This window comes from Callospermophilus lateralis, chromosome 3 (genome assembly GCF_048772815.1).
Source record: "Callospermophilus lateralis isolate mCalLat2 chromosome 3, mCalLat2.hap1, whole genome shotgun sequence".
Classification (NCBI taxonomy): domain Eukaryota; kingdom Metazoa; phylum Chordata; class Mammalia; order Rodentia; family Sciuridae; genus Callospermophilus; species Callospermophilus lateralis.
Window position 1 is genome coordinate 80,509,274 of NC_135307.1, and position 19,675 is coordinate 80,528,948.

General features: G+C 36.8%; 1 protein-coding gene across 2 annotated transcripts in view; it reads left to right on the forward strand.

The window, feature by feature from the left end:
* The first annotated feature begins 447 nt into the window (after window positions 1–447).
* The window catches only part of Katnbl1 (katanin regulatory subunit B1 like 1), a 37,039-nt gene continuing 17,811 nt past the window's right edge, over window positions 448–19,675 (forward strand). For both annotated transcript variants that reach the window (XM_076848457.2, XM_076848456.2), the window contains exon 1: window positions 448–572. The gene's annotated coding sequence lies outside the window, so the exon portion shown is untranslated. The remainder of the gene's footprint in view (window positions 573–19,675) is intronic.

Consider the following 19,675-nt stretch of genomic DNA (forward strand, 5'->3'; position numbering starts at 1 on the left):
ACCATATTTTTAAAATTTTTTTTAGTTGTTGATGGGCCTTTATTATATTTATATGTAGCACTGAGAATCAAACCCAGTGCCTCACACATGCTAGGCAAGCGCTCTACCACTGAGCCACAACCACAGCCTCATCCCTGCACCATATTTTTACAGCAGATTATTTAATCTTTCTTTAGCAGATTGTGAGTCAAGTCCTCTCCCACTGGACTGTCCCTAGCCAGCAGGATCATTTGTTGATACCCTCAGTCCCCATCGCAGTATTACTTGTCAAGCCACAGCAAGGCTTCTGTGCATACCTGTGGCCACTAGGGGGCATCGCGAACACACGCCCTCCCCCCTCCCTTTTCCTCCGCGATGGGAGAGAGGCCGAGACGGAGATGGGCGGAGCTAGCGTTGGGCGGAGCCCTCGAGACGCCCACTGGGGGCGCTATCCCGGCGGGCTGCGCGCGCGGCGGCGTTTGAATGGCTCTGAGTGGGGCCCGGCCCTGCAGTAGAGGGACGCTTTAGGCTGTCCCGCGGCAGTTTGCCAGCGCCGGCGCTGGGGTGAGGCGCTGCGGTACCATGAGGCGCCGGTAAGTGACGGCCAAGCCGGTGAGGGACCCCGCCCGCCGCTGCCTGAGTGGGCAGCACCTCTCCAGCTGGCCTGGAGCTGCCCGGGCCCACCTGCAGGCCCCGCGGTGGCCTCGCTCGGCCGGGCCCGACGGGCTGCAGGGGCGCGGGGCGGGGCGGGGGCCGGGGTGCGGCCGCTGACTCGCTGTGGAGCACTGTGGGCCTGCTGGAGGTGGAGGAGGCTCGGGGCCGCCGGCGCTGAGACGCTCTGGGCTAGGCCCGAGGGGTCTGGTCGGGGAGAGCCTTGGACGGAACCTGCTGTCACTTATTTATCTTCGGGTGGAGTCGACATCTATACCCCGGGGAGCGGGGAGGACCGGACACGCGTGTGAGGAGAGCTGTTTGTGGACAGGTTTTCCGAGAGCCGCCTAGGCCTGGCCAAGGCATTTCCTTATTTTCTGATGTGTCTTTGGTTCCCAGACAGATGAGCTTTTGTTCCATGGAACATAACTGCATAAGAATTGCTAATTGCAATTTTAAAAACCTCCATTGTATTTTCTGAAAAATAGTTCTGTAACAGTACCTAGACTTTACCTATTAAATGAGTTTACCTATGAAGATAATGAAGAGTTGATCCGTTTTCTTTCATAAAGTTCATTGGAAATAGGGTATCTATGCCTTTGTGTGTGTGTGTGTGTGTGTGTGTGTGTGTGCAGATTCGGAAAAAATGGGAGATAAATTAATTCTGTGTTAATCACCAGTTTAGCACTTGTGAAGATCTGAGAAATTAGTTTACCTAATAGCTTAAACTTATGTATAAAATAAGCATCCTGGGATATGTGTGTGTGAGCGCGTGTGTATGTGTTAAACCTACTTCAGACTGAATCAGCACTTTATACATTGAGGCTTTTACTTGGCTAATAATTGGCAGCGAAATAATAAGTAATATTTATTTTGCATTTTCTATGTGCTAAGCATTGTTTTAAGAACTTTGCTTTTGGTCTGTTAGTGATATTATCCCCATTTTGACAATGAGGAAACTGAGGTATCGAGAAGTCAAGTAACATGTACAGGGTTACACAGAGAATGCAGCTGAAACCCAAGCAGACTGGATCCAGGCTTTTAAGTGCTGCTATGCTGCCTCCTTTATATGTGACTCTTCATTTATGTCAACTTTGGAGACATTTGTGAGAGTGTGCCTTTGTGTACACATAAATTAATTCATATAATATTTAGTTGAGTTCTTTGCTGGTGTTGACTGTACATGTTTTGTGTGCAAACAAAACATTGATTAAATCAATTTAACTTAAATGACTTGATCAATATTCATGTGTGTATAGTTGCTTATAGTTTTAATATCTTTGTATCATTTCTCAAGTGCAGAGAACAGTTAGAAGCCTGTATATTCCTGCTGGACCCCAGGGTGCAAACCTCTAATCCCAGATACTTCAGAGGCTGAGGCAGGAGGATTACAAATTTGAGGCCAGCCTGGGCAATTTAGTGGGCCTGAGGTGTAACTCAGAAGTAGAGTGCTTGCTTAGCATGCCCAAGACTCTGGATTTAATTCTCAACCCCATGGAGGGGAAAATAAAAAAAGAACAATCACTTCATAGGAAATCAACAGTTTGCTGGGCGTGGCAGTACACGCCTGCAATCCCAGCAGCTTGGGAGACTGTGTAAGATAACTGCAAATTTGAGGCCAGCCTCAATAATTTATCAAGACCCTGTCTCAAAATAAAATAGACAGACCTGAAGGGTGTGGCTCAATAGGAGAGACCATCTGGGTTCAACTCCCAGTACTTGAAAAAAAAAATAGTAGTTTATGCTTATTTACAGCAGAACTTTTTAAATTTTATTTTTACTTACTAAACTTTTGATTGCTTCTGTGCCCAGCACAGTGTTAGACCCAATTGATTGTATAAAAGAAATGTTCCAGGCAACAAACTTGAGGGAGGTTAGTCTAGTTTGGGAGATGAGATTAACAGAAACAACCACAAAAAAAAAGAACATGATACTGTTCATTAGTACATTGGCTATATGCTGAACTGAACTGAGTAAAGCTCAGCAAAGAGCCAACAATTGAAGGATTTATGTAGGGCATTGAAGAGAAAGGTAGATGGGGGATTTTAGGAAGCAAAGTATTCAGAGATTTGGAATTGGGAATGAAAAATTTTTTTTCCTTGGGAACAATAAGTATGGTCCATTCAGAAAGTTATTGTTGAGTAAGATTGTGTGAGGCAAGACTAAGGAGTGTTGTACAAGACACACATTTGAAATATATGTATGTAAGCAAAGAGCAAGGTGTGATTTTGAAAGTTTTAAAACTTTGTCAGTGGTTCTCAACTGGTGCATTTTTCCCCTCCAGGGGACATTTGTCACTGTCCCAGTGTGGGGGAGAGGATGCTATTGGCAATCTAGCAAGATTGATAAACATCTTACAATAGGACAGCCCCTCCATGAGAAATGGTTACTCCAAATGTTGGTGCTGAGGCTGAGGAACCCCATTTTGATTGTTTGTATGGTCAGCCTCTGCTTGCATGTGCTTATAGATAAGTATGAATGATGAATTTCCAGAGCATGAGTACAAGTGAGAATGTATCTTTTTATTTGAAATATAAACATTTTAAAGGAAGAAGTATTTTTTAATAACTTTATTTAATTTATTTATTTTATGTGTGCTGAGGATCGAACCCAGGGACTTGCAAGTGCAAGGCGAGTGCTCTACTGCTGAGCCACAACCCCAGCCCCAGGAAGAAGTATTAAAACACAATAATTGATTAACTATAAAAAAAACAATGGAGTTAAATGTCATTATGGCATCTCCAAGGTTTTATATCCAGAGATGCCATAATGACATTTAAAGCTAAAAGGAGAATAGAACCACTAAAATAAATTAGAATACTTGTGGAAATTTTTATTTTAGAAATGTAAACTGCAGGGCTGGGGATGTGGCTCAAGCGGTAGCACGCTCACCTGGCATGCATGCCACCTGGGTTCGATCCTCAGCACCACATACAAAGATGTTGTGTCCGCCGAAAACTAAAAAAAAAAAAATTAAAAAATTCTCTCTCTCTCTTAAAAAAAAAAGAAAGAAAGAAATGTAAACTGCAGTTCACAGAAACCTATAATGAGATTTTAATGAAGACCCTTGGTATCTGTCAACTTACATTTTTCCTGAACCTCCTAAATTAGTCTTCATCGTGGTTGTCTTCTTTCTCCTTTCTCCTTTGTCCTTTCTCCTTTCTCCTTCCTTCCTTCCTTTCTTCCTTCCCTCCTCCTCCTCCTCCTCCTCCTTCTTCTTTTTTAATACAAAGCCTATATTTCTTTCTTAACAAGATTCTTCCTTTCCCTTTCCCCCTTTTTTGGAAGTTTTACAAATACTTTCTTCCTGTTAAAATCCTAAATAAGGTTTTAGTTTGTTGGTCATGAATCTTCACTTTGAAAGCTTAAAGGACTAATTTGATTTTTTTAAAAAAGTATACAAATCACTACAGTTTTACGAACAAGAAGTGAGTGTAACTTACTTCTTTTTCAAGGGAGTGGGCATTATCTTTTAAAAATGCTTGACCAGGGGTTGGGGTTGTAGCTCAGTGGTAGAGCATTTGTGTAGCATATGTGAGGCACTGGGCTCTATCCTCAGCACCAGGTAAAAATAAATAAAGGAAAGGTAGGGCTGGGTTGTGGCTCAGTGGTAGAGTGCTTGCCTTAGCATGAGTGAGGCACTGGGTTCGATTCTCAGCACCACTTGAAAAACTGAATAAATGAAATAATGGTATTGTGTCCATCAACAACTAAAAAAAATTTTTTTAAAACATGTCCATCTACAACTAAAAATTTTTTTACAAATGCCAATCAATATTACATTGATTTTTTTTTAATCAGTCATTATACTTGTTTGCTATTGTTTGAATGATCCCCTCAACTCACTTAGTTGCCATTGTAAGATTATTAAGAGGTGAGCCTAATGTGAGCAGGTATTTAGATCCTGTGTGTTGAGAGCCACAGACCAGTCGGGATGACGCCTGGCATTTTGCCAGAAGGAGTGGTAACGCCAGTGAGCCATTAAGATGATAATTAAGTTAAGCTGTGTATAATTGCTGTGACTGGATGATGCTGGATTGAAACAGGCTGTGTATTCAGTTGTATGTAGACCCCTGCTGTCCGGCAATAGGATGGCTCCTGCTGCCTCAGGCGCCCGCTACTTTTGAGTTCTCACTGAGTTTCCGTTGAGTTCTGGCGGAGCCTTGTGGAGGGCTGGGAGAGTTCCTGGGGAGTGCGCGGTGAAGTGCTGGTGAGAGTTCGGGCAATAAAGTAGTTCCTGTTTGAACCTACAAGTGCCTCGTGGCGGCTGGGTTATTTTGTGCCCAGCCAGACTGCGGCACATGTAGACTTCACTCTCATGAATGGATAAATGCCATTATTATGAGAATAGGTTAGTGATTAAATTCTGATGAATTCTGACCCCCTTTTGCTCTCTTGCTTACTTTTTTCCTCATACACTCTCTCTTAACTTTGTGTTGCCTTCCACCATATTATGATGTATCAAGAAAGCCCTCACTCCATGGGGCCCTTTGATCCTGGCTTTCCCAGCCTCCAGAACAACAACAACAAAAATTCTGTACAAATTACCCAGTCTTTGGTATTCTGTAATTGCTGCAGAAAATAGTTGAAGATATTAATAATATTTGTTAATTTGGTGCTTTCTGGAAAATATATTTAGGAAAATTAATTTTTAAAAAATACCTTAAGCATAATGCGAAAAGTGTTTACTAGAAGTATATACTTTTCAAATTACATGGAGTATAATTTGACTTTTCTTTTCCAGATCAAATGCTGTGCTTACTCTTTCTTGCTTACCTCTAAGTATTTTCTCACTAACTGCTTTGTATCCATTTACTTTGGAGAAGTTTGTATTAAACTTACCATTCTTATTCTTGAGGCATGATGAGAGTAGAGATAGGGGACTCTTCAGAACACTCTTTACCCTATTTGGCTGCTTTCCTGTGTAACCACCTCTCTTTTCTTGAGTTTTACACACTGCCTGAAATTCTTTTTGCCATGAACAAGTCACCCAGAACCTACCACCTATGTATAAGTCATGAAATGTTTATTCCAGCATCTTCCTTTTTCACCAACTTTAATTTAAGACTTGTGGTTTGGTGTTATGGTGGGAAAGGCACTGGTACTTGAAGTCACAGCTCTAAGCCTGGCTCTTCTATTAGTAACTGCGTGTTCTTAGGCAAGTCACTTAATCTCATCTGTAAATTGAAATTATCTTCAAGGTCCTGCTGTGAGAATCTATGAAATGGTTACTTTTCAAGGGGAAACCTTTGGAGAATAGGGCAATTGTTAATTTGTTCATGTCTTATTGTGCATTAATTATAGATGATTTCTTTTAGAGGCATTTGTACAAGTTATTTCCATATGATAGACTCAGGTAGGAATCTTAGAATGGAATTTAAATTCTTTAGCCTATAAGCATCAGGCAGGCAGGGATTTTTGTTTTGTCTACTGATGTTTTCCCAGTGCCTAGGATTATAATTAGCCCATGACATACATAAATATTTATGAAATGAGTGAAGATGTGAAGGAATGAGTTGTCAGGGAAAGACAAACTTGCTAGAATAGCACACAAATGCTCCTAGTACCTTGAAAGTACTCAGACTACAAACCAACTGGAGTACAGTTCAGTCACTCTTACAGTATAAAAAATGCTGCCTAGTAGTAGTAAAGCATCCATTGTTCACTTGGTAGCCTTTTAGAACTATTAAGCAATTACTGCCTTGAATGCTCCACCTAATCACAAAGTACAGCTTTGTCCATCACCAGATCTTACTTGAGTGTGTACTTGACATTTCCTTATCCTAGCAATATCATCATCATTAACAGTTTGCCACAAATAAATCTTATATATTTGTAAACTATCGGTCTTTTATCAATGGAGGATTCATGGCACAACAGTTAAAAACTAGCCCTCTTGATTTTTCTCCAGGGTAGGGGGGCCAGTGTTAGAGATTAAACCCGGACACCTGATCACTGAAGTACATCCCCAGTCCTTGGTATTTTTTGTGTTGAGGCAGGATTTTGTTAAATTGCTGAGGCTGACCTCAAACTTGAGATCCTCCTGCCTCAGCCTCCTTAGTCTTTGGCATTACAGGCATGCACCACTGTGCCCAGCAACTCTTGGTCATCTTGTTTCAGTCATTCTAATTCCACAAATGGAATATAAATAATCTTCAAGAACAGCTTTTCATCATAATTCCTACATTGTATTTAATTGATGTAGTTCTTAAGTCTCTTGTAATATATAGGTTCTTCTTTTTTTCTTGCAAAATTTCTATTGAGGAAACTGAGTCATATGTTCAAAGAATTTCCATTTTTAGATTTTTCTATTTGCATCCCCATGGTGGTGTTTAACAGATTCCTTTCTCTTCAGTATTTTACTTAAGATGATAACTTGTACCAGGTAATTATGTTCAGGTTAGGTTTTTTTGGCAAAAATATTTATTACTAGTGTGTATTTCCTGTTGTATTATATCAGGGGGTATATAGTGTCTGGTTATGATGCTAAGATTGATCAGTGGTTTGGTTTTCATCAACCTTCTCTGTCCATTGAAAGTTTCCTATCACCTTTGCTTTTGCTTTCCATTCAGGCCCAGATTGGACAACTGTTTCTAATATACTTTTCAAATTAGATGGGGAATAATTTGACTTTTCTTTCATATATATATAATTAGTTGTAGTTTGACACAGTATCTTTATTTCACTTATTTATTTTTATGTGGTGCTGAGAGTTGAACCCTGAGTCTCACATGTGCGAGGCAAGCGCTCTACCACTGAGCCACAACCCCAGCCCTGAATTTTCTTTTCCAGATCAAATGCTGTGCTTACTCTTTCTTGCTCACCTCAAAATATCAAAATAGAAAGAGCTCTAGATTTTGATTTTTGAGTATACAAGAATTTTACTGTGGTTGTTTAATTAGAGAGCTTTCCTTCATTTTATTTTTATAATTTCCTGTTTGTCATCAAGACTCACATCTGGAGCTGGGGTTGTAGCTCAGTGGTAGAGCACTTGCCTTGCACACGTGAAGCACTAGGTTCAATCCTCAGCATCACATAAAAATAAATAAATAAAGTAAACAACTAAAAAAAAGTTTAAAAAAAAAAGACTTAGGTCTGGTAGATGTATATTCTACTCAAATTAGATGCTCTGCTTCTGTGTACTAGTCTGTACTATCTATTCCCCATTTATAGCATTCATTATATATCTTTTCTTGTCATTTTTTCCTCTCGAGACTGTAAGCTTCTTGAGAAATAAGACATGTAGTTATTATTCATCTCCTGAAAAATAGTACTTGCTGAATTAATACATTGAGTTGAATACATATGTTTTTTTTCTTTTAATAGCTTAAAAGTGAATCTTAAAATACTAGTACTTTGTGATGATATTCATTTGCTCACTGAAGGGTGTATGTATGTGTTTACATTAATAGTTGTTGAATTGATTTTTAGGTTGTTTATGTTAAGCTAGAGAAATGCAATTCCTGCCTGTTGAGAAGTTTTACAGTCTAGTTTTGCAAGAAGAGACACACCTAAATCCATTAGTAGCCAGTCATGTCTTCAATTGAGGTCCTCAGTTATTTGTTGTTTGTGAAACAACTGAACTGTGCCATATTAACTAAATACAAAGAGATGGTGGGGCTGGGGTTGTGGCTCAGTGACAGAGCGTTCACCTCGCATGTGGGAGACCCTGGGTTCGATCCTCAGCACCACATACAAAAATAAACAAGTGAAATAAAGGTGTTGTGTCCAACTACAACTAAAAAATAAATATTAAAAATAAATAAATAAACAAAATAAAGATATTGTACCCGTGTATAACTTTAAAAATTTTTAAAAGAGAAAGAGATGGTGAAGTAAAAACAATGAGGGCTGAGGTTGTAGCTTAGAGGGAGATCACTTGCCTTGCATGTGGGAGGCACTGGTTTCGATCCTTAGCACCATAAAAATAAATAAATAAAATACAGTTATTTAAAAAAATCTGTAGTTTTGAGAGAGAGAGAAGAAAAAAAAAATTAAAACAATACTCAAGAAATGTTTCAGAGGGCTGGGGATGTGACTCAAGTGGTATCGCACTCTCCTGGCATGCTTGCGGCCTGGTTCGATCCTCAGCACCACATACAAACAAAGATGTTGTGTCCGCTGAAAACTAAAAAATGAATATTAAAAAAAATCAATCTCTCTCTCTCTCTCTCTCTCTCTCTCTCTAAAAGAAAAAAGAAAAAAAAAAAAAAAGAAATGTTTCAGAGCCAGGCAAAGTGGTGTACACCTATAATCCCAGGGACTCAGGAGGGAAAGGCAAGAAGATCACAGATTCAAGGCCAGTCTTGGTAATTCAGTGAGATCCTGTCTCAAAAAATATAAAGAGAAAAGAGCTGGGGAGGTAGCTCAATGGTTGAGAATTCCTGGATTCAATTTCTAGTACTATTGAAAAGAAGGGCTGGGGATGTGGCTCTAGCGGTAGCGCGCTTGCCTGGCATGCGTGCGGCCCGGGTTCGATCCTCAGCACCACATACCAACAAAGATGTTGTGTCCGCCAAATACTGAAGAATAAATATTAAAAAAAAATTCTCTCTCTCTCTATCCCTCTCTCTCACTCTCTCTTAAAAAAAAAAAAATACATCCTCTTTAAAAAAAATAAAAAAATAAAGAAAAGAGAAGTGTTTCAGAGAGAGATTTGAATTCAATAATGATAAGAAAAACTTTCATGAATAGGAAAGACAGGAAAGGAGTATTTCAGGGAGTAAAAACATTTTGTTTCAATAAAAATGAAACATTAGGAAAGACAGGAAGTTTAATTGCAAAGCTTAGAAAATGAGATCCAAAGTTATGAAGTTCAGGTATGCTTACAATGGTTTACACTTCTCCTGTTTCCTTTTGTAAAAGATTTAAAGTGTCAGTTTTGTAAGTTTTTGCCATCTTTTTCGTTGATCTCTATGTGATATACCAATATTAGCATTCTGCCAAACTTTGCCTATTGCTTTGAAATCACTTTGACACTCAAAATATTCTCTCCTCAAGTTTCAACAATTTGGTTAATTTATTTACTCCCATTTCTCTTTATCCTGGTTTCCTCCTCTATTTAAAAACCAAAAGTCTTAGGGGCTGGGGTTGTGGCTCAGTGGTAGAGCATATGCGAGGCACTGGGTTTGATTCTCAGCACCACATATAAATAAATGAATAAAATAAAGGTCCATCAACATCTAAAAAATACATTTTATTTATTTATTTATTTTTGTAGTATAAAAAACTTTAAGAAATGGACAAGATCATAAAATATTACATATGATTTTAACACAACTACCTCAATATTTAAAAAAATTTTTTTAAAATTTTTTAAAAATCCTATTTTATTATCTGCAGATTTTTTTTCGTTCTTTTTGAAGTAAGGCTGGGTAGACATATAAACATTTTTGCTTTCATCAATGAAGAAAGTGAGACTCAGCTATTTCCAATGTTATATTATCTATGATACGTGGGAAAGCTGGGAATTTGAACATGACCTAATCTTCAAGCTATACAGCCTTTAAGGTTGAATGAATCTTAATTTTTTTAACCAATTAGTAAGCTGTGATACCTGCTAAATAGCACAGAGCTTTCCAGAGAGTTGAGACGCAGCAGGAGCCCCCAAGGCCTTTGCAGATGAAACTTTTAACTCCCACAGGCCTCCAAGTGAGAATACTCACTTCAAGCTATTGCATGCACAGGGCACCTAGGGCATCTCCAGCTTAGTATGCAGGGCTGACCCAGCCCACACAGCTGAGTGGAGTGCACAATACCAGTAGGACTGGTCTTGGTGATTGCCATTAAAAACAAGTATATATCCCAGATGTTTTAAGGAATGTTCTGAAACCTTCAGGACTGAAGTGTGGACCAGTTTTCTCCAGGGAAAGGAATGGGAGTGGCCCAAGGGAGTCATAATTTCTCAGCTCTGTCAAACAAGTCCCTATGCTCTGGACCCCAATTTCTTTAAGTCAGGTTACTGAGGTATCATTTCTTTGAGTTTTGACATGCACACAGTTGTGAAATCACTACCAATCTAGATATAAAATGTGGCCCTCTATCAGAGAACTTCCTCTTATCCCTTTGTAGTCAACTTTTCCCTCCCCCCAGGCTGTATTTTTGTTATTTCCAGAATATCATACAAATAAAATTGTATAGCATGTATCCCTCCAAGTCGGGCTTCTTTCATGTAGTATGATGCAGTTGAGTTCCATTGCTGCATGTGGATCTGTAGTTCTTTTTTATTGCTGAGTAGTTGGGAATTTTTATAGAAAGAAACTGTAGAAAAATTGATCTAGGAAATTAAGCATTTGAACTGTGATGGGATGTCCATGCATTCTAATTTTGCTTAAGACGAACTTGGCTTATGCCTATTATCCCAGCATAATTTTTTATTTTTTATTTTTTTGGTACCAGGATTGAATCCAGGGACACTTAAATTACTAAGTCACATCCCCAGCCCCTTTTTAATTTTTGAGACAGGGTCCCATTAGGTTGCTTGGGGCGGGGGCTGAGGTTGTGCCTCAGCGGTAGAGCACTCTCACCTAGCACATGCAAGGTGCTGGGTTCAATCCTCAGCACCACATAAAAATAAATTTTAAAAAAGGTACTATGTTCAATTCCTATATATATATATAATTTTTTAAGTCGCTTAAGTTCTCACTAAATTGCTAAGGCCGGCTTTGAATTTTGCAATCCTCTTGCCTTGGCTCCTCCTAAACCACTGGGATTACATGCCAGTGCCACCATGCCCCGCTCCAGCATAATTTTTAATAGTACCTCCTTTCACTCCCAAAAGACTCCTGTTTGGGTGATCAATTATATTTCCAGTCTAAACCGAGTACATAGCAAGATGTGGTTATAGTTCGCTTACTTTCCAGTTTGCCCAAATTACTTTCCAAGATACTGTAATATGCATATTTACATTTTATATAAACATTGTAGTAGTAATAACATGTAATCTCATTTTAATCTTTACAACAATATTCTCATTTTGCATTTGAGGAAACATTCAGATTAGAATAAATGACCTGCCAAAAATCATGAGCTAGAAGCTCCGTATATTCTACAGTGTATATCTTAAGGTCTTTGCAATATCTATTAATTAATTAATTTGGCCCTTAATCTCTTATATTTGTTGGGAGAAAGTATAGTGTATTGATTATAGGTAATGGAGAATATAGGTAATGGAGCTGGGTACAGTGTTGCATACTGTGCCTGGGTTATGGTAAACTTTTTTCTTTCTTTCTTTTTTTTTTTTTTTTTTTGTTATGTGATACTGAAGAATGAATCCAGGGCCTTGCGAACATTAAGGCTGGCACTTTACCACTGAACTGTATCCCCAGCCTTTAATATGCAGTGAAATCCTCTCTTCCCCCAAAATAAAACCTCCCACTCTTAAAAAAATAAGAGTACTTTATGTTTTCCCCTCTAATTAAAAATTAATAATTTTAACCTTCAGTAGTTGGTACCCAATTATGAATCCCTTTTTAAAATATTTAATCATAGGGACTTTTTAATATATTTAATTTCCAAGAAATAGTTTAACATGCAGCATATCCACAATTACTTGAACAGAGTAAAGCATCCATTAAAATGTATATAGATGCTTTAAACATACCTTGGGAAAATCTTCAGTAATGTTTTTCCATAATTAATAAAGGCAGATGTTGTATAGGATAATGTAGGGACCAGGAGATGACTTTTTGCAGGAAAGCAAATAAAACAACAATTTGGGCTTGAATTGATGGGGCTGTAGTTCTCAGTGGAAGAGGGAAAGTCAGAATGAAAGGATCCATGAACTATTCTGAAAGAAGATTTAAGAAGACTTTGTGACTATTAGAAGGATGGAGAGGAACAAAAATAATTCCCCGATTCTAGTCTAAGAGAATTTTGATGTCATTAATTTCAAATGTGGTAGCCCAGGTGGACATTGAAGAGACTAAATAGGTTTTAGACACACTGACTGGAACCTAGCAGTGGCAGGCAGACCAGAAAGCCAAGGCCAAAGAAGTTAGGGGAAAGACTGGGTTTAGAGAAATAGCTTAAGCCATGAAATCATACTTCCTCTGTTTTAGGATAGAAAGAGGAGTTGCTGAAGGAAAAGAAACCCAGAGAATGGTAAAGCAATAAGAAGAGTCAGCAGAGCTGTATTATTTGAACAAAATTAGGGAAGAGTCATAGAGTGATGAAAGAGCTAACTGATGATGAATAATGAACAGTCTTTAGAGTTGGTGTGGCTGACCTTGATGAGCATCATCGCTGCTATAAAGGCTATAGCTTTCAGTGATGTTGAAGATGCAACTTTTCAAATGAGAGAGTAAAATGAAAACCAAGATTGTAAAGGATTAAATACAAATTGGAAGTAAAAAGCACTCATTGTAGAAATTTGGCAGGAAAGGAAAACAGATAAAGGGTATAGGAGTTGATAGGGGAAACTTGAGCATGTTTGAAAGCAGATGGGGAGAAATCAGTTCAAAGGGAGAAACTGAAGATTTTTTAAAAAGTGGGAGCAAAGTCTAAATTGAGGTAAGAAGGCAAAATTGAGAAAATTAGATGAAGCTGTCCTAATTTTGAAAAAGTTAAAATAGATTGTTTTAATGAAACTTTACCTCTGAATGTTGGTATTTCCATCTTATTTTGATTACTTTTAGAGTTAAGTTGCTTTTTTAAAACAGTAATCTCATTAAAATACTTATTTCTTCAGATTATAAAAATAATAAAATAATTCATGTTTATTGTAGAAAATAGGGAAACTTGTAATGAATGAAAAATCACCTGTAGTCCCACCCACAATAAAGAACTTCAGTTAATTTGTGTTTGGGGAAGGGGACATAGGAGATTGAACCCAGGGTCTCATGCATGCTAGGCATGCACTCTACTTCTAAGCTACACCCTCAGTCCATGGTTAATGTTTGGATAAAGCTTTCTTCCTGTTTTAAATTAATTATATGTATTTTAACTGACATAAAATATTAAAAAAACTAGATGTTAATGAGGTGTCATATGTTTTGATACATGTATACATTGTACAATGTTGAAATCAGGTTAAACATACCTGTCCACTCAAATATTCATAACTTCTTTACAGTGAAAACATTAAAAATCCTTTCTTTTAGCCTTTTGAGAAGTACAGTGTCTTATTTTTATCTGTAGTCACCCCGCTATGAAATAGCACACCAGAACTTCTTACTCTTATTTAACTGTAACTTAGTACCTGTTGGTCAACTTTTCCCCTGTTCCTTCCTGCTGCCTACTCTTTCCAGTCTCTGATTACCACCATTCTACTATCAACTCCTATGAGATCAACTCTTAGATTTCATATATGAATGAGATCTTGCATTATTTGTCTTTCTGTAATGATCCTCATTTCTATCCCTGTCCTGACAAATTATACAATTACATCCTTTTTATGGTTAGGTAATATTCCATTGTATATATGTACATGTTTTCTTTATCTAGTCACCAACTAATGGACACATTAGTGTGTGAATAGTTATCTCTTGGTTATTGTGAATAGTACCACAATGATGAATATGGAAGTACAGATATCTTTTTGTCATTCATTTGCTTTGGATATATACCTTGTGGTGGGATTGCTGATTCATGTGGTAGTACTATTTTTGATTTTTAATTTTTTCTTTATGGTACTGGGGATAGAACCCAGGGCCTGGTACACACTAGGCAAGCACTCTACCAATGAACTACATCCCTAGCCCTTTTTATTTTTATATTTTTGAGGATACTGGAGATTGAACCCAGGGGCATTCTGTCACTAAGCTATATCCCTAGCCCTACTTTATTTTCTCTTCCATTTTGAAACAGGCTCTTGCTAAGTTGCCCAGGCTGCCATTAACCTTGTGATTTTCTTGTCTCAGCCTACAAGTAGCTGGGATTACAGGTATATGCCACCAAGCCTGGCCATTCTGCAGGTTGTCTCTTCCCTCTGATGACTATTTCCTTTGCAGAACCTTTTTAGTTTGATATAATCACATTTATCTATTTTTGCTTTTGTTTCCTTTGCTTTAGAGCTTTTTGAATGGATATGTGTTATCTATATCTTGTTTGAAAAACTGGGATCCTACTTTGCGTTCAGTATTCTGTTTTATTTTTATTTATGTTTGTTTATATTTGCGTGCTGGGGACCAAATCTAGGGCCTACCAAGCACTTCTAGCCCCATATCCTGTGTTTTAAAATAACATTATGTTTGACCCTTCCTCCACTTTTAAAAGCATTCTTTGAAAATAGTGTTTTTAATGTTCCATTGTAGGCACTGATCCCATGTGGATCAGCCTTGGTTTCTTTTTTTTTTTTTTAATATTTATTTTTTTGTTTTAGGTGGACACAATATCTTTATTTTTATGTGGTGCTGAGGAACGAACTCAGTGCCTTGCGCATGCCAGGCCAGCACACTACCACTTGAGCCACATCCCCAGCCCCCATCCTTGGTTTCTTAAGTCTGTTTTTATTACCTTGTTTTTTAACCTAATCCAAATTTCATTGTTAAATATTTCAGATACCATAGCAGTTAGCATGATTCTGATAGCTGAATGTAAGAGGTAGGAATCATTAACCCCAAACCCTAAATATTGTCCCAGAATATCTCATTTTTACCTACTCTCTCCTCTTCCCTTCATTGAAATTCTTGAGGGAAAAAGTCTGTGTTTATCTTTCCCTGTCATTTTTTTGGTTGGCAGCTGCCTCTTATTGTTCTTAAACCCTATAAATCTCCTCATAGGAGATTTGGCTTACCCAAATAAAGTGAGGGAAGGGTGGGAGAAAGCTTATAGCTTATGTTTATCTCTCCATTTGTTGTCTTCTCAAAAGTTAGTACTCATTTGGCTTGAATAAAGCATTAATGTTTGATTATTCACATTGAAAATGCTGACTGAACTCTATTTGAAAATAATTTGTTTCAATTAACAAAAACAGATGCTTTATGCTCTATCACTGACTGTCTAATATCTTTGGATGTGTTACTTGGCATACTGGGGTTGAACAAAAAAGCTGGTTGGAGCTTTAAATTCTGAAGCCCGTTTATTTCTTATCTATTTTATTATTATGATAGTGTTTATAAACTGTCTTTATCCTCAAGGAAGTAAATAGAAAACACCTTTGTAATAATAGGAGTGACTATGGTGGTGACTTGAGAATGAGTCTTTAGAGACAACCATGTTTAACTTTTCAAGAAGAAATTGCCTAGTGAAATTACAAAGTTAAGTACAATATAAATGGTATACTGTGGTATGTTAATGTAGGAAAGTTAAATTAGCTTGATCTTGAGTTGCAACTTAAGATATAGACTAAAGTCCAGACATATTTCATTCCTATGTGATGAGTTTTTTTCTTTGTGAATTTCTGAACATTTAAAGCTGTTTAACCACTTGATTTGGCTGCCATCAGGATAGATTATATGAATAAATTCCTTTCTATCTTTCTGGTGGGCAAAAGCTACTATATAAAGAAAATTCATCCTTTCAATTTCTTCTGTGTACTGCTGTTTTATTTTTCAAGAAAAATACTATAATCTTTAGGAAAATATTTAATATTCAGAATAGTTTTAAGTCAGCATATTGGTCCCTTCCCAGCCTCCTTGTCTGTTTTTATTCTCTTAGGACCTTATTTCTTTTGTTCTTTTTTCATTAAAAGACCATCCTTTATATTTTCTATAATCACTGCTCCAACCTGAATGTAGGAGGTATGAATCAATAACCCCAAACCCTAAATATTGTCCCAGAATATCTCATTTACCCAGCCCCTCAGACATGCTAGGCAAGCACTCTATCACTGAGCTACAGCTCCAGCCAACCATTTCAGATTCTTTTTGTTCTATTACCAGATAGAATGTCAGCAGCACATAGAGAGCCTTAAACTAATTTCAGTAGCACCATAAATATTCTTGAGAGAAAAAGGATAATCCTATATTACTGCCCTTAAAAATGCTATCAGATTTCATGAAACATGAATTTGCAATGAGGTTTTATTATTAAAATTTTGATAATTTTCTTCCACTTAAAATAAAAAACTTCATTGAAGTATTACATATATTCCATAAAATTAATGTTTTAAATATTTGATTCATTGTATAGACTAACAGATTTTACAGTCATCATCCCCACTATAGTTTTAGCTTGTGCCCACATGCAGTTACACCCACTCCCTCTCCAGCCTAAAATAACTACTAATCTAATTTTGGTCTATAAATTTTTAATTTTATGGACGTTTCATATAAATGGAATCATGTAGTATAAGATGGGCTCTTTTAAAAGTGTCTGGCTTCTTTCACTTAACCATAACTTTCACACACGTTATAGAAAAAGAAGAGGGAAGTTGAGTCAGTTGGTTCCTTTCATTTATTTTTCTCTAATTTTTCTAGTTTCAAAGACTTATAATGTTAAACATATTTATCTTCATTATTTTGGTTCAATGTACCTAAATACCTTGCTCATTTTTACTTCATTGAGAGAACAGAGTTTTGACTATTATTGTCATTCCTCAGGAGATCTAGTTTGAATTCAGGTGTTTTAGGGGAGAGTGCTAATATAAGTGGTGATGATTCTTAATTTTAAATTCCCTTTGTTCATCACTGGTAAATAGGGAAATCATCACTTTCATATATTAACCTTGTATCTTGATAACTTGCTGTAAATCCCTTATTAGTTTCAGGATTTTTTTTTTTTTTTGGTTGATTCTTTCAGGTTTTCTCTATTGATAATTATATTATCTGTGAACAAAGATAGTCATATTTCTTTACGGTGCTACTGAAATCAGTTTAAAGAAAAAGGCAATCTGTCTGCCTTTTTATTTCTTTTTCTTGCTTTATTGCATTAGCTAGGCCTTCTAGTACACTATTGAAAAGCTGTGGTGAGAGGGGCATTGTTGCCTTGTTTCTAATCCTGGTGGAAAAGTTCCATAATTTTTACCATTAAGGATGTATACCCTTAATACCTATAGGATTTTTTAGGTGTTCTTTATCAAGTTGAGGGAGTTCCCCTGTTTTACCAAAAGTTTTTGTCCTGAATGGTTTTTGGATTTTGTCAGATGCTTTTTCTACATCTCTGGATGTGATTATGTAATTTTTCTTCTCTAACCTGTTGATGTTGGTGGATTACATTAGTTGATTTTCTAATGCTGATCAAATCTTCTGTGCCTAGGATAAATTCTGTGTGGTTATGATGTATTTAGTCCTTTATACATTGTTGAATTTGATTTGCTAATATTTTGTTGAGTATTTTATCAGTGTTTGTGAGAAATTGATAGTTTTCTTACAGTGTCTTTGGTTTTGGTATTAGGGAATTCAGAATATTTTTAAGTCAGTTTATTGATTCTAAGTTTTTTGTAATACACATTCAACTAACGGATTTTAACAGCTTATACTGATTACAATTTGTATTACTTTTTTATTTTGTATTTTTTGATGTACTGGGGCTTGAACTAGTGCTTTGTGCATAATAGGCAAGTGCTCTACCCCTGAGGCACATCCCTAGTGCACCCCCCCACAACAACACACAATTAAAAAAAAAAAAAAAAAAAAAACAACTTTTGAGATGGTTCTCACTAAGTTGCCTAGGCAGGCTTCAAACTGTAATCCTCCTGCCTCAGCTTCCTGTTGTTGGAATGATAGGTGTGTACCACATGCCCAGCTCACTTTTTTAATTAACCATTTTATTTTGAGGTAATTATAAATTTCCCCTTAATACTTAGCAACCACTAATGCATTTCTGTAAATTTTGTTTGTTTGTTTCACAAATCCTCTATAAATGGATTTATATAGTATGAATCCATTTGGGGCTAAGTTTTTCCATTCAGCATAATCCTTTGGAGATTCATCCAAGTTATTATATATTTCAGTAGTTCATTCTACTTTATTGCTGGGTTATAGTTATTGATCTATTGATCTATCAGATGGGTTATTGGTATTGATCTATCAGAATTTGTTTAGCCATTTACTTATCAGAGGAAATCTAGGTTGCTTGAAGTTTTAAACTATTATGAATAAAACTGCTAGAAACATTCATGATGATTTTTTTTTAAAACCAGTAATTGGATCCAGGGGCTCAACCACTGAGCCATATCCCCAGCCCTTCTTATTTTTTATTAGAAACTGCGTCTTGATCAGTTGGATAGGGACTTTGCTAAAGTCCTGAGGCTGGCTTTGAACTTGCAATCCTTCTGCCTCAGCCTCCAGAGTAGCTGGGATTATACATATGTGCCACCATTCCCAGCCATGATGAATTTTTATGTGAAATAAATTTTTATTTCTCTGGGATAGATTTTCAGGAGTGTAATTGCTGGATCATATGGTAGTTAACATTTTTAGGCAGGGTTTTGTTTTGTTTTGTTTTGTTTTGTTGTCAGTACAGGGGATTGAATCTATGGGCATTCTACCACTGAATTACACCCCTTCCCTTTTTGTTTTTTATCTTGAGTCAGGGTCTCCTAAATTGCCCAAGTTGGCCTTGAACCTGCAGTCCTGCTGTTTCATCCTCTAGAGTAGCTGGAATTATAGGCAAGCACCACCTTACCTGGCTACGTCTTTAATTTTTTAAAGAAATAGCTAAAATGTTTAGCTGTGCCATTTTGCAGTTCCACTAGCAATCCGTTTTCTTTATATCCTTGTCGGTATTTTGTATTGTCACTATTTTTATTTTATTCTAGCTATTCTGATAGCTGTGTAGCAATATGTCATGTTTTTTTTTTTTTTTGCATTTATCTAATGGTTAATAATATTGAATATGCTTAACTGCCATGTTTATATCCTATTTAGTGAAGTGTCTTTTTTTTTTCTTCCCTCTTTATGGTGGAAAAAATTGTACATTTAGAATTAGCATGCTCTTTGCCCATTTACTAATTGGATGTTTGGAGGTTTTAATGTTGATTTTGAGAATTCTTTATATATTCAAGATACTAGTTCTTTATGGAATATGTGGTTTTCAAATATTTTCTGCCACTCTGTAGCTTGTCTTTTCATGTTCCTACCAAGTTCTCATTTGCCAAGCAAGTTTTTAATTTAAAAACATTTTTTTAGTTGTAGATGGACACAATATCTTTATTTTTATTTAT